The sequence below is a fragment of the Pseudorasbora parva genome, chromosome 4, assembly GCF_024679245.1.
Source record: "Pseudorasbora parva isolate DD20220531a chromosome 4, ASM2467924v1, whole genome shotgun sequence".
In the NCBI taxonomy this organism is placed as follows: Eukaryota; Metazoa; Chordata; class Actinopteri; order Cypriniformes; family Gobionidae; genus Pseudorasbora; species Pseudorasbora parva.
Window position 1 is genome coordinate 12,169,553 of NC_090175.1, and position 14,171 is coordinate 12,183,723.

The following is a 14,171-nucleotide window of genomic DNA, read 5'->3' on the forward strand; positions in this document are numbered from 1 at the left end:
TATAGAAAAAGAGGAGGGATGGCTCAAATGTTTCTGGAGTATATATATGAAGTGTTTTTCATTTTTTATCCATGAGGATTTCAGGAAATTCTTCAGTAAAGATGCGATGAACAAAACTAACCAGAGCTGACAAAATAAATAAAACGTTTTTTGTTGTTTTTTTTACAAACTTTTTTTACTTTTGAAATAATATTTTCACAACTTGAATGTTAGCACAACGTTCTTAGAACATATTTTTTTTGGATACAGTTGTTAAAGGTGCACTATGCAACTTTCCGTCCACGGTTTGATGACGCAAAGTTTGAGCGCAGCATCTTGGGACATGTGGTCTTTACCTCACAGCCGGTGGAAAATAGGACTCGGGCAGAAATCACGTTCATGGATGCGGTTATTAACGTTACTGTAGTCTAAAGCAGAGCAGGACCGAGTGTTGAGGAGCTGAGCACGGCCGCTGGAGCGATTGTTACACAAATACCCGCCTCGCAAATACCGGGACTTTCATTATGACGGGACGGGACACAGTTGCCGGGCGCCTGTACTGATCCGCTCTTCCGGTTTTGATTGTGCAGCTCTGTTTATCATATTAGATACATTTAAGTGTGTTGAAAATTATGTTATGACGTTACTCCGTGCGTTCACTTGTTCACACTGAGAGTAAAGGGTTTGGGCTCCTGCCAAATAAAACCCGAAACTGAGGGTAGCGCAGATATGACGCCATTGACAGGCGACTCCGTCAAACGCTATGCTGAAACGTCCCGGCCCTTAGTTAAAATAGCAATTTTCTCACAATTTACAAATAGTTGGAAACATTTGGGATATTGTAGGTACTCAACTGAACAAAATATATAACACTGGCCTAGTGGTTTTTGGATATGTTACTGCAAAAATACTGCATAGTGCACCTTTAAGTCCAGAGTTAATAGTAACTTGTCGTTTAAAGTGGTCCTATTAAGCTTCTTTTTTTTGTTACATTTTTACTTCAGTATTACAAAGTACAAAGTCAGTCCAGTGGGAGTTATTCTCTTATATCTATGTCACTGTTTCTCAACTCCATGAAACGCCTCCATTGTAGTCTCAAATTTTATTCCAGGAACGAACATGTCACAATATTGCTCATTTCAATAATTGCTGCCCAAGGCATGTGCAAAAAAGGGAGAAGCCTGGTTGAGTTAGTTAGTTGTGTGTTGAAACTCACAGTTATGGTATGGGGCGTGACTATTTCCCATACATGCTCAAAATGGTTGACCAATCACAACACACGGGTCCAGCCAACCAATCAGAGCATATTATGCTTTTCAGAAGGAGAGGCTTCATAAAACAGGAACTAACCAAAGTCTCTTTTAAGGAAAGTCTGTTCACTCGGCGGCTGTATATTTGCAACTATTTACACTGAACAAAATATTAAACACAACCCTTTTGTTTTTGCCCCCATTTTTCATGAGCTGAACTAAAAGATCTAAGACTTTTTCTATGCACACAAAAGGCCTATTTCTCTCAAATATTGTTCACAAATCTGTTTAAATCTGTGTTAGTGAGCACTTCTCCTTTGCTGAGATAATCCACCCACCTAAAATGTGGTTGATGGGGGTCCCAAAACCAGTCAGTATCTGGTGTGACCACCATTTGCCTCATGCAGTGCAGCACATTTTGCAAATCACTATCTTGATATGCCACATTTGTGAAGTGGATGGATTATCTCAGCAAAGGAGAAGTGCTCACTAACATAGCCAATTAAGGCCAGCCAATACACATGTGCAGTCCTAAGTGCAAGTTTCAGGTTTATATGGGTACAAATGCCCTGTCCAAATACCCAAACTTGAGGTCTTGGTCACTTGAGAGCGCGTACATGTGACAGGACATAAGTGTGCAAGACTGTCACATGTCTTAAAATTGTGCAGTGCCCTTAATGCACACTAAACCTACACTATCTGGAATACTGCTTCGGAGCCAAATGTTGAGAAAAGTATTCCAATGAAAGTTCAATTCATTAGTTATTACATATTTGGTAGTAAAACATAAAATGCCCGGTTTCACAGACAGGGTTTAGATTAAGCAAGGATTAGGCATTAGTTCAATTATGACATTTTAGAAGCTTTTATAAATGTGCCTTAGAAAAAAACACTACTGATGTGGATCTAGAGACAATGGCAGTGACATATTTTTTTTTAAAAAATGTCACTGTAAGATGCTTTCAGTTAAAACTGCTCAAACATGCATTTTAGTCTGGGACTATAGCTTGGCTTTGCATTCGTTTTTTCCGCATTCATCATCTGGTGGCTCTGAATGGTCAAAATGCCCCTCTCAAAATGCTTGTTACGGATGCAAAAAACGTGATTGACACTACATGGAATCATACGAACGAACATTTCGAATGATAATTTCAAAGTGTCCAAAGACCTTAATCATTGTCTGTGAAACTGGGGAAAGTGTTGCACATTTTATTGGTGCAAAGATGAGTAGGCTATGTGTATTTTGTGCAACAACTGCTTTTTATTATCCCTTACTAACACCCGTTTCACACATACTCCGTTTGCAGTGCGTGTGCGGTGCGTATTTTTTTCAGTACCCATGTTAACGGATGACAGCTTTCACACTGCACGCGGATGCTGTCCGTCAGTCCGGTCCAGGTGCGTTGCATCTGCAGCAGTGCACGGATCGTTTTCGTACCGAGTCTATTTTTGCTGCGCTGCGTTGCTGCATTAAAGTGATAGAACATTGTTTGCATTAAAAAAAAAAGTAGGCTACTGACGCGAAAATCTAGTAATTTCACCACAGATGCATATCATTTAAAATATACTCTTGTTTCAAAGTCAACACATGGCTTTTTTCTCAAGTAAAGCAACAAAACGACACCTTACCTGGCATTTAGGTAAAAAAATGTGCCATAATGGATAGCATTCGTACTTTCTTGGAGATGAAAAGCAAAGATCTTTTTGACCTGCAGGATTTCTTTTAAAAGGGTGTAAAAACGAAAGAAAAGACGAGATTCGGCTGTTTTTGAATAGACTATTGTAAGTTTCTAATTTAAAATGTTTGTGATTTAAGGCTATAACCTATGTTTAAATGTTTTGCCACTTGTGTGAGCTAAATCTAAAGTATATGAATATGAATAATGAATATGAATTTAATAAAATTCGTAACCTGACTTCTATTAAAGAGTAAACAAAGAGAATTGGAATTCTGACGAGGCATGTTCAGTAAAAACTTTTGGATTTTAAATAATAAATGCTGTGTTTGTGGTATGCAACAGCGGACCAGTTGCGGACTGCAAACGCAGCATATGTGAAAGCACTACAGGGTGTGAGGCTTCTGCACCGCATACGCAACACGCACCGCACACGCACTGCAGACGGAGTATGTGTGAAACGGGTGTTAGAAGCACCACAATTTGTCTTCTGTTAAATAGTGACATTTAAATAACAGACATTTAGATTTTTATTTTAAAATGCTAAATATTGAAACTAAAAAAGCTCTGTAAACACTTTAAGTGTGTCGAGTCAGGTAATCAAAAGTTCTATACCCACTTGCAGTCTTCACATCCATACTTGGACCATATAGTGGTTAACCGCAAAGACCGCAAGTGTAATAGGGCCTGGAGCTTCTAACGGCAGTGATAAAAGTCAGTGACTGGCTCTTTTTCTTAGAGGGCAGGACGTATTACACCATAAAGCACATTGCAATTTCTCCCATTCATAATTAATAGGTGTGAACCGTCTTTCTATATCTATAGTCTTTGACTAAATAGAGCATTACTGACAGATTGAAGAAAGTTGCTGCAACATTTAACAGAGTAAAATATATTAAAAATAATGTTTTTTGAACATTCAAGGATGAAAACCTATTCTAACAGACACCAAAAACATTGAAAAGGGGCACAATTTGGGCCGCTTTAAGGTTTCCAAAATAGCAAGATATAAGCATTTAGATTATGTTCTCCCTGATCATGTGGGATCACATTTTTTGTCAATTGATTGTTGGGTTGTTAATGTCAAATAAAATGTAATTTTAGCATACAGTTGTACCAAACAGCATGGCTATTTTATTATAGAAATATAATATCTGAGTGGTTATTTCACTTTGGAGAACCTGATCTGCTTACAAAGTGGTTTTGACCCTTAAAACCAGCACTAAAGAAAGACCCACTGGGAAAACTAAAGAAATGGAAAATGTTCTGAAATGCCGCATTTGAACTTATCTTCCTCTGGTGGGAAGCACTAAAGTTAGGGAAGAACAAGGAAAAGAGAGAATATAAAAATGAAATTTTGAAAGAGGTTATGAAAAAAAAAGCGCTGAACCGAGCCATCGCTCACCGGAGGGCCTGAACTCTGGCCCGTGTGGAGACGGTGCATGGCACATTGGCTGGAAACTATGCATTCACTGCAGCGCTGCATGAAGAAGCCATTACCACAGAGAGCCATGGGGAAACAGCTCCGTCCATTATTCAATCAGTGCGGAGACGTTCCTCTTCTTTAACTGTGTGTTGGATCGGATGGCATGCAGACGATGTGAAAACCGTCCGAGGTGCTTGTTTCTTCACTGTATCAGGAATCACAGGTGACTTGTTTTGCAGGGGTTAATGGAGAACAGATCTGAGAGCGCTCGCCGAATACTTCCTGTCTTGCTTTGGGACTTCCTCTCACTTTGACATATTAATGTGGTTTGGACTGGACAAACAGTCTCTGAGCACATGCTGGTTGGAGTATAATACATTAATTTGGCCTTTTATATCCCAAAAAGTGGCATTAATGAGATCCTCAGAGAGGAGAGCTGCTGAGACGAGGAGTGTTTTACTTTTTAACCAATTAGCCTTGCTGTTTAATCATGGTGGTGTACCATTAAAAAAAAGTGATACAGTCGCGGATTTCAGCATCAGTTCTTTGCATGCATGCACAAAAGTTGCAGTCTCACTCTTTCTCTGTGTGTGTGTCTCTTCCCTGAGGCCCATGGGATCCTGAGCTCTTGGTGTCCTCTGCTTTAGGACAATAGGAGGAATGTCCAATCCTTTCTGTGGCTCAAACCGAGCGTCAGGAGAGGAAGTGGCCTCAGTGCGTTCAGCCCATCCACAGCCTCGGGCCACAGGGAGCAGCTTTCTCATCTAATCCCTCTCTCTAATGCTCCCTCTCTTCCTTTCTCCATCCCTCTTTCGATCAGTTCCCCTCTCTCTTTTCATTGTTGCATCTCCATGCTCTCTGTTTAGGAAGAGATCGGCTGTTTTTACAGCATGCTTTGCTACGTTACAGCACCAAGAACGAGCTCACTTCGTCCGGGTCATACTGTACTTCATCATTAAATATATCAACATTTTTAAGAAAATCAAAACTGCCGAGTCACATTGTTTTCACAAAAACTAAACACATTTTGTTAAATTCTCATTTCTGTAATGCAAAAATGTTTAACCATAAAATTATTAAATCATTTCAACCTTTGTTTGTATTTAATATAATTTATGCCAATTTAAATTGTGTTACATAAATACAATAAAGTATCTTCTATAGTATAAAAATAGTAACAGAATAATATTAGTAAAATAAAAAAAGAAAATATTTGCGTTACAGTAATTTGGGAGACGTGCTTATAAATAATAAAATCATATAAATAATCACCATTGTAAAAAATGATTGCATTATTTAAATTGAACTGCATTTAATTGGTGTTTGTTATACTTAATTTAATTTATGCTGTTTAAAATTAAATTAAATTAATACAGTTGGTCATAATATTTATAAAATTAGTAATTTGTGATAAAAAAGTAAAATTAATAATATTTGTATTCATTTAATTTATGCTGTTTTAAATTAACGCAATTGCTCATAATATAAAAGTCATATGAAATGTGTATAAAATTAGTAATATGGGAGGTAAATGTGCTTATAAATAATATAAACAACTACAAAATGTAATAATAAATAATAACACTAAATGATACTAAAAATATTTTATGTTTAAATATGCATTAATTAAAGGCTGAACAACAAATACTACTATATAGAAATGCTTTACAGTTTTTGCTTTTATACCGCTTTCCTGTGGATCCAGGGTGGAGGTGTGTGTAGTTGTCATTAACATTATGTCACAATTCAATTTTTTTTTTAATGTTTCTAAAAATAGTCTTTCATCTCTTTATTCTAAATATATTTTGGGATGAAATGTGCAGGACTTGGACACATTCTTGACAGGCTTTTGAGAGATTCATCCCAGTAGATTAGCATGGTTTACTTGTTTAAATGCCCTGATGGCAAAAGAAAAACTCCAAAGCTCTGAAATCGGAGGAAACAGCCTCACTCATCAGTGGAAGGATTAGATGAGCCTCACTGACTGCAAACAAGCCAGAGAAATACTTCACGTTTGTGTTCTTCAGGGCCGTGTGTTTTAATTTAGTCTGTGTGTGTAAGGGAAGCGGGGGTTTGATAGGTTCCTTCCTCTTTCCTAATAAATGAGCCATTTAGTGGCCGAAAAAGCCAGTTTACAGTGAAAGCCCCATAATAACTAGTCAAAAAACATTGAGATTCACATGAACAAATGTTTCCAACCAATGTAAAGTCACTTAGAGCAATTTATCGTCATTTGCTGTGACAGATGTTTGGAGCGTATACAGTGAGTGGATTTATTAGACACTGAGAACTACAGCGACTCTGAAGCTCTTTTAGACACGGAAGATACCCCTGGCACATGCAAAAGTTTGGACAAAGTACACAACTCTATTACTTGAGTCAAAGTAAAAGTACTACTGGTCATATATTACTCCGTTACAAGTGAAAGTTGTAAAAACAGATTTTTGCTCAAGTAAAAGTACAGAAGTATTTGTTTTCAAAAGTAGGCTACTTAAGTATCAAAGTAAATTTCCTTTTTTATGCTAATGCATTATTTCATTATTGTTGTATAAATGCACACTGTCATCATGGTTTAAGCCATTCAGTGATGCTCCATCTGACGTACTACCATACGACTAACTTAAACTAATTTAAATACTTATTGTGGTGTGACAGGCAGCGTGGCGAGGGACCGTGAGAGCGGGCCGGTGATTAGTGTTGACGAGTGCCAGCTGCATGGCACACCGGTCTCGTCTCGCGGCCATGTGACGGGAGCATAAAAGGAGGAGCAAGGGCTGCGGAAGACGAGAGACGGCCAAGGCCTGGACTTTACGTTATGTTTTGTTTATGTTTTATTATGTTTATGTGGGCAGTCGTCCGTGAGGGGCTGCACCCGGTTTATTGTGTGGGTATTTGCGGGCAGTCGTCCGTAAGGGGCTGCCCGCGGTTTTACTTTCGTTTTGTTTATTTATTTTAAATTAAAGTATGTTGAACGTTCGCCGGTTCCCGCCTCCTTCCTTCCCATCCACGAACTTCGTTACACTTGTATATAAGTTACAAAGCTCTTTACAAAGCTGCTGTCACTTTAAGGCCAAATGCACAGATCCAATACACTGATACACATCTGACATTCTCCCAACTTTACTCTTCTCTTTCTCCCAGACATTTAAATTTTTAATATTTTATAAGACATGCACCAAGTGTATGCCAACTTAACTAATCTTGATTTTTTTTTAGAACTGAAACATACTTTCAAAGTATGGCTATGGGTGCACACACTGTGCCTAAGAACCGTCTTCTTCCGTTTTGCTATGAACAGATCAGTGTTCAAAAAAAGTTGGGGTAATGTATATGACCCTATAAGAGTGATTCCCGACAGACTGTCTGAAACAACAACAACAAAAAACCTTCTAAAGATGGGAAAAATCATCCACCGACTTTCGGAGCTGCTGCAGAAATGACTTTCGACTTTGATAGAAATGTAGTGGAGTAAAAAGTACGATATTAGTCTTTCAAATGTAGTGAAGTAAAAGTCATAAGTTTCCAGAAAAAATAATACTCCAGGAAAGTACAGATACTCAAAAAGTGTACTTAAGTACAGTACTCAAGTAAATGTACTGAGTTACGGTCCACCTCTGGTCAGTATCCAGCAAGGACTTCATTGCTCAAAAGCAACAGATTTAAAGACATGTATAATGTTACCAAATAATTAAATCCAAAGAAAAATGCTGTTCTTTTGAGTTTTGAAAAAAAAAAATTACACCAAAATATTAGGCTGAACAACTGTTTAACATTGATAATACACCAAATCATCATATTAGATTTATTTCTGAAGGATCATGTGACACTGAAGACTGGAGTAATCGATCACAAGGAATACATTACATTTTATGTGTGAAAATATGAAACAGTTATTTAAAAGGGCTATATATATATATATATATATATGTATTTCACAATATTACTGTTTTATTGTACACGGTAAAGCCTAACGCTCAAAATAACTGGTTTGAGTAGGACAAACTTAAATTAAACAAATTATTTCAGTTAAAATAACTGTTATGTATTTAGAAGTTTATTTTTCTTTTGAGTTCACAGCATTGACATATTTCAAGTAAACTGGACTGTTTCATTGTTGTGAGTTAAATGAACTTATTTTCTTTAATTTAGACTAACTTTAGTTTAACTGAAACTGGGTTGGGATTTTGTATTTCCCAGCATGCTTTGCTCATGGCACTCGGAAGGGAGAGTTAAAGCTAAAAATACGTGTTATATAATTTATTTTATTTTTTAGATGCAAGATTAATTAAGGGAGTCATTAATGTTTTGTTATGCTAATTTATAAGAGTTTCTGATTGTGTTTTTTTTTTTGGGTTGGAGAGTTACCATCATGGCACACTGCTTGGTTTGAGAACAGGTAAGTCACATGTTTTAAGTTGCTGTACTCATTCACTGCTATTGTTAACATGTTAGCAAACGTTGCGTTTTCTGAATTAGTTTGTTATAGCTAGAAAAATATTTATGTTTCGATAACTTGATCATTTTAAAGGGGGGGTGAAATGCTGTTTCATGCATACTGAGCTTTTTACACCTTTAAAGACTTGGATTCCCATCCTAAACATAGACAAAGTTTCAAAAACGAATGTTGGACGTTTGATGGAGTATTTCTGTGTTAAAAATACTCCTTCCGGTTTCTCACAAGTTTCGGAGAGTTTTTTTCGAGTATGGGTCTACTTGACGTTAAATAGAGCGGAAGGTCCTTGTATGGGCCGTACGGGCTCTTCTCCCGGAAGGGTGCGCGCGCGCGTGACTAGAGGGAGAGAGAGGAAATGCACGCCGTAAACAGTCTCTCAGGTGCAGATCCAGTCGTCCGTGAACACTTATGTGGCGCGCCGCGCTCCACTTTATTCCTATGGGTGACGTCGAGCGACTTCAACGCTTCAGCATAGCATTCCGGGAAGGCAGCGCTGCATTTGAACCGATTTGAACGCAGAAATGACGGGAAGCTTCAAGGCATCGCTTCAGTCGCGTCGCAAAGTGGATTTCCACGGTCACTGCTGTCACAGGACTTCACCAAATCATAACGTTACCAAAGAAGTGTGTTTTTGACAGAGTGGTCCTGCTTTGGAAGATGCCGGTGAGTAAATCAACTTCAAATGTCTCTGCTATTGGCTACCGTCGCATGAGTAAACATCAGTAAACGATACAATCGCGTGCTTCGTCATTCAAATGCGCTAACGGTTACTCCATTGTTGTTCTGTATAACGTTACACTATTCTGACTCTGACGTGCAAAACCGTTTTGCTTGCTACCTCTAAGGTCTAGTCACATACAATAGACCATAAACCGAATCATGTCCTCATAAACTGCACACAAAGGCCCCTAAATACAGTACATACCACAGAGACGGACGTCCTGATGTTGCCGTTTCTCCTGTTCAATTTATTTCAGCCTCAGATTTGATTCTGGATCATTATCTGTATTAGCTGAGATAGATGGGTTTCTCCACGCTTGAGGACGTCACCGCTTTGCGCGCTTGTCATTCTTTAGCTCCGCCCACACGATACGCCTCCAGGCGCTCGGTTTTTTCCGGAAAGACTCGGTACAGCCCATATTTCTTTTATAAATATGATAAAACTAAAGACTTTTCGGAGATATGAAGGATGCAATACTAGTCTATAGGTACTCAAGATTGACATGAGATTGACTGAAACTGAGTGTTTCACCCCCCCTTTAAGTTACTTGTTTAAATTAGTGTACTGAAATATTTCAAGTTAAGAACAAAAATCTTAACTTTAAAAAAAATTCTCATTTAACTTTTTTTTAGTTCTGACAACTTGTCAAGGTTTACAGTGACATACATATCTAACTTGATTTGTAAGAACTCAAAAGAAAACTTAATTTAATTAACTAAATCTTTAATGTTAACTGCTATCAAAATGTACATTTTAGCTAACTCAGAACTTCAAGTTAGGAGCAATTAACATGCATGAGTACAACAAACTCAAAACTTCTGCTTACTTAAAATTGGGAACATTATAACAAAACCAAAAAAAATTATGTAAGTGTTTACCTCACATTGTTTGAGCTAGGCCTTTTGGGAAAAAAATTATGTTTTAAATTACTGACCTGAAGTGAATTTTAAAAACAAGTGGCATCTGCAAACAAATTAACTTCTGAGCTCTTTCCCCCCCTCAAAAATGACTTTTAAGGCACAATATGTAATTTTTTTGGATTAAAATATCCAAAAACCACTAGAACAATATTATATATTTTGTTGACTTGTGTACTTACATTATCCCAAATGTTTCCAAAAATGTTTAAATCCAGAGAAATAAGCAATATTAACCAAGACCTGGACCGTCATGTGCGTCGCCTGTCAATGACATCATACCAGCGTTACCCTCGATTTACAGATTTTATTTTGATGAAACCATGGAAACACCAAAGATGCTTTAATATGTTAAGTGTTTTATGAGACAGATGAGCAACTGTTTGAATACATTCATGGACAAAAATCGAATCATTGTTATACAGCTCAACACAGTTAGTCTTACTGTTTAAATCTTAGTTTCTTGATTTACCATGAGTACCATGTTTTACCATGGATGATAATATTGATATAGCTCACTGCAGTCTGAACAAGTGTCTCATAGTAGCCGTCAAGCAAACACAGAGTGCCATTAACCCAACTTTCAACACACTCAAAAAGTGTATCTAATATGATAAAACAGCGCTGTGTTACCCCGCATACACGAGCTGAAGAAGCGGAAGTGTTCATCTGAGGCATAGTAAAAGCTTTGACTGCTGTATGAAGTTCACATGTGAAAAAATCATACAAATCATCCATCGTTAGTATCAATGTAGTAGTTCAATGTCCAAATGCTTGAAGATGGTCAGTGCAGAAGACTAAACATATTAGCCTATAGTTTTTGTATTTATCAAGTTTTTGGTTATTTTCGTCTGTCCAGAAATGTGTGCTTTTCTCTGCATACTGTTAATGAATTCAGTGATTTACAAAGCATACCTGTCTCTCTCTCTCTCTCTGTGTGTGTGCACAACGTCGGAAATTTTCCTCATGCATTCGCTAATGGGGCTTGCAGAAGAATGAACCGTTTACACAGCAGAGACCAAACTACTCTGTATGGCCAGCAAGGTGTATATAGTGTCTGTGTCATTCTCTGCACACTGTGAAAGGGCTTCTCAGTTTGGCCAGGTCTACCTGTGTGTGTTTTCCATGCACACTGTGAAATGAGGCCAGAGTTTGCACTGACTGATTTCTGTACACACAAGATGCACGCTGACAGAAAGGCCCCCTTAATCACCTTTAAACTATCAACACACCTTCGCTAGGCCTTGTCTAGCACTGCAAATAATTATAGCCAACTGTTTATCATCATTATATAACACATAGTGAAATATCTGTCTCTCTTTCGCGTCATAACCATCTGAAAGCCCCTCATTTGGGTCTCATGGGATGTTATACAGTGATATCACAACCGAGAGAGATGATTGTTTAGATTAATGGTTTCGTTTGGTTTCCTCTCATGGGTTTGTGGTCGTAATTATTCGCCTCATTTCTCCGTGTGGGATTTTTAGTTGCTGTCTCCAAATCCACATCCACACTCATATAGGCTACATAGAAAATAAGATGAAACTTTAAAAAGTTGTCCACATGAAAATTCTGTCGTCAAAGTTTTAAATCAGTCACTAATGAGGTACTGTTTGAGTTGAGAAGCGCCCTTAAAGGTGCACTATGTAGTATTTTAGCAGTAAAATATCCAAAAACCACTAGGCCAGTGTTATATATTTTGTTCAGTTGAGTACCTACAATATCCCAAATGTTTCCAACTATTTGTAAATTGTGAGAAAATTGCTATTTTAACTAAGGACCGAGACGTTTGCATAGCGTTTGAGGGAGTCGCCTGTCAATCGTGTCATATCTGCGCTACCCTCAGTTTTATTCTGCAGAAGAGCTTTTCTCTTAGCAGTGTGAACATGTCACAGCAGCACCAAGCGAACGCACAGAGGAACGTCATAACATCCTTTTAAACACACTTAAATGTATCTGATATGATAAACAGAGCTGCTTTACCTGACCGGAAAAAGCGGAAGTGCGAGCACCCGGCGACTGTGTCCCGTCCTGTCATAGTAAAAGTCCCGGTACTCGTGAGCCGTGTGTTTGTTTAACAATCGCTCCAGCGGCCGTGCTCAGCTCCTCAACACTCTGTCCTGCTCTGCTTCACTACAGTAACGTTAATAACCGCATGCATGAACGTGATTTCTGCCAGAGTCCTATTTTCCACCGGTTGTGATGTGAAGACCACATGTCCCAAGATGCTGCGCTCAAACTTTGCCATCAAACTACGCCTTTGTTTTGAATAGGCGCCCTCCAGTGGACGGAAAGTTGCATAGTGCACCTTTAAAGGGGTGGCTGCATGCGATTTTGCTTTTTTAACTTTAGTTAGTGTGTAATGTTGCTGCTTGAGCATAAACAGTATCCGCAAAGTTACAGCGCTGAAAGTTCAGTGCAAACGGAGATATTGTCTTTTAAAGTTACGGCAGTTTATTGCCTAAAAAAACGGCCGGTTTGGACTACAACGTGCTTCTTCCTGGGTTGGTGACATCATTAACCCTCGCTAGTCTCCGCAGATGTGACTTCTGCCTGTGATAGTGAGGGGCGTGGCGTTTCCGGACAACCTGTGCTTGACACTTCAGCCAATAAAAATACAGGAAACTACATTTGGCTATCCGACCAATTCTAAGACCATTGCGTTTTTCAGAGGGATGGGCTTCGTAGAAGCAGGAAGCAGACGAGCCGTTCAAAGCACAGTGGAGACAGCGGTGTGGAATAAAGGTCAAATATAAGAACAGAAAAGATGTATTAAGACGTGGTATACTACGCCCCATAAACACAACCAAGCCTAGAAAAAAACACCCCTTTAAAAGGTAGCAAGTAAGCTCACTGAGTATTGTAACAGAGCTCATGTTCTTGCTCTTATAACCATCAACAGTTCATCCGTGTGTCGTAATTTTTAAAAAAAAGGGGGTTTTGAGTTTGAGTTCTGTGACATTTCAAATGATGATGTCATTGCTCTAGGTTCCAGGGCTCCGGTTTCCATCCCAGGGAGAGAATGAACGAGGTTGCCATGGAGATGAAGTCATCATAGTCATCAGTGCTCGCGCATTGTGTGCTCGTAAACACAGTTGTATTCGATTAGCTAGGTTTGCCCCAGCTTTTTTTTTTTTTTTGTCTGTCACTGCTTTTCAACCTCATTTTGCCTTTTATCTCAAACATAACACAATCGCGACCGCATAAAACAATATGAAAACACTGAAGAACACAAACCTAAACGTGTGTTTAGCTATGTGTGTGTGAAGAAGGAAGACTTGTGGTTTTAAAAGAAAATGATGACTAGAACCATTACTTTCTGAACTCTTTTCTAGTTCTTAGTGTGAACCCCATACACACACACACCACCAAGATGGCAATATCCAAAATCTTTTTCCTTGTGGGGACATTTTTAGGTCCCCTTGAGAAAAACATCTTATAAATCATACAGAAGGAGTTTTTTTGAGAAAGTAAAAATGCAGAATGTTTCCTGTGATGGGTAGGTTTAGGGGCAGGGGCAGCGTAGGGGGATAGAAAATACGGTTTGCACGGTATAAAAACAATTACGCCTATGGAATATCCCCATATGTCACAAAAACAAACATGTGTGTGTAAATTAGCATTATTAGGGAGTGTTTGAAGCTGAAGCCGGTGCCCTGGCCTTCATTTCTGGGACGCTACAGCAGATCTGTTTACACCACCATTGTGAAACCGCGGGAAACTTTGACGCCTGAAGAAACACATGAAGC

At 38.5% G+C, this 14,171-nt stretch overlaps 1 long non-coding RNA gene across 1 annotated transcript in view; it reads left to right on the forward strand.

The window, feature by feature from the left end:
• Positions 1–13,547, forward strand: part of LOC137072921 (uncharacterized) — a 22,073-nt gene extending 8,526 nt beyond the window's left edge. Inside the window, exons 3-4 of the long non-coding RNA XR_010904706.1 lie at positions 8,691–8,727; positions 13,411–13,547. This is a non-coding gene — a long non-coding RNA (uncharacterized lncRNA). The remainder of the gene's footprint in view (positions 1–8,690; positions 8,728–13,410) is intronic.
• The last annotated feature ends 624 nt before the right edge of the window (positions 13,548–14,171 follow it).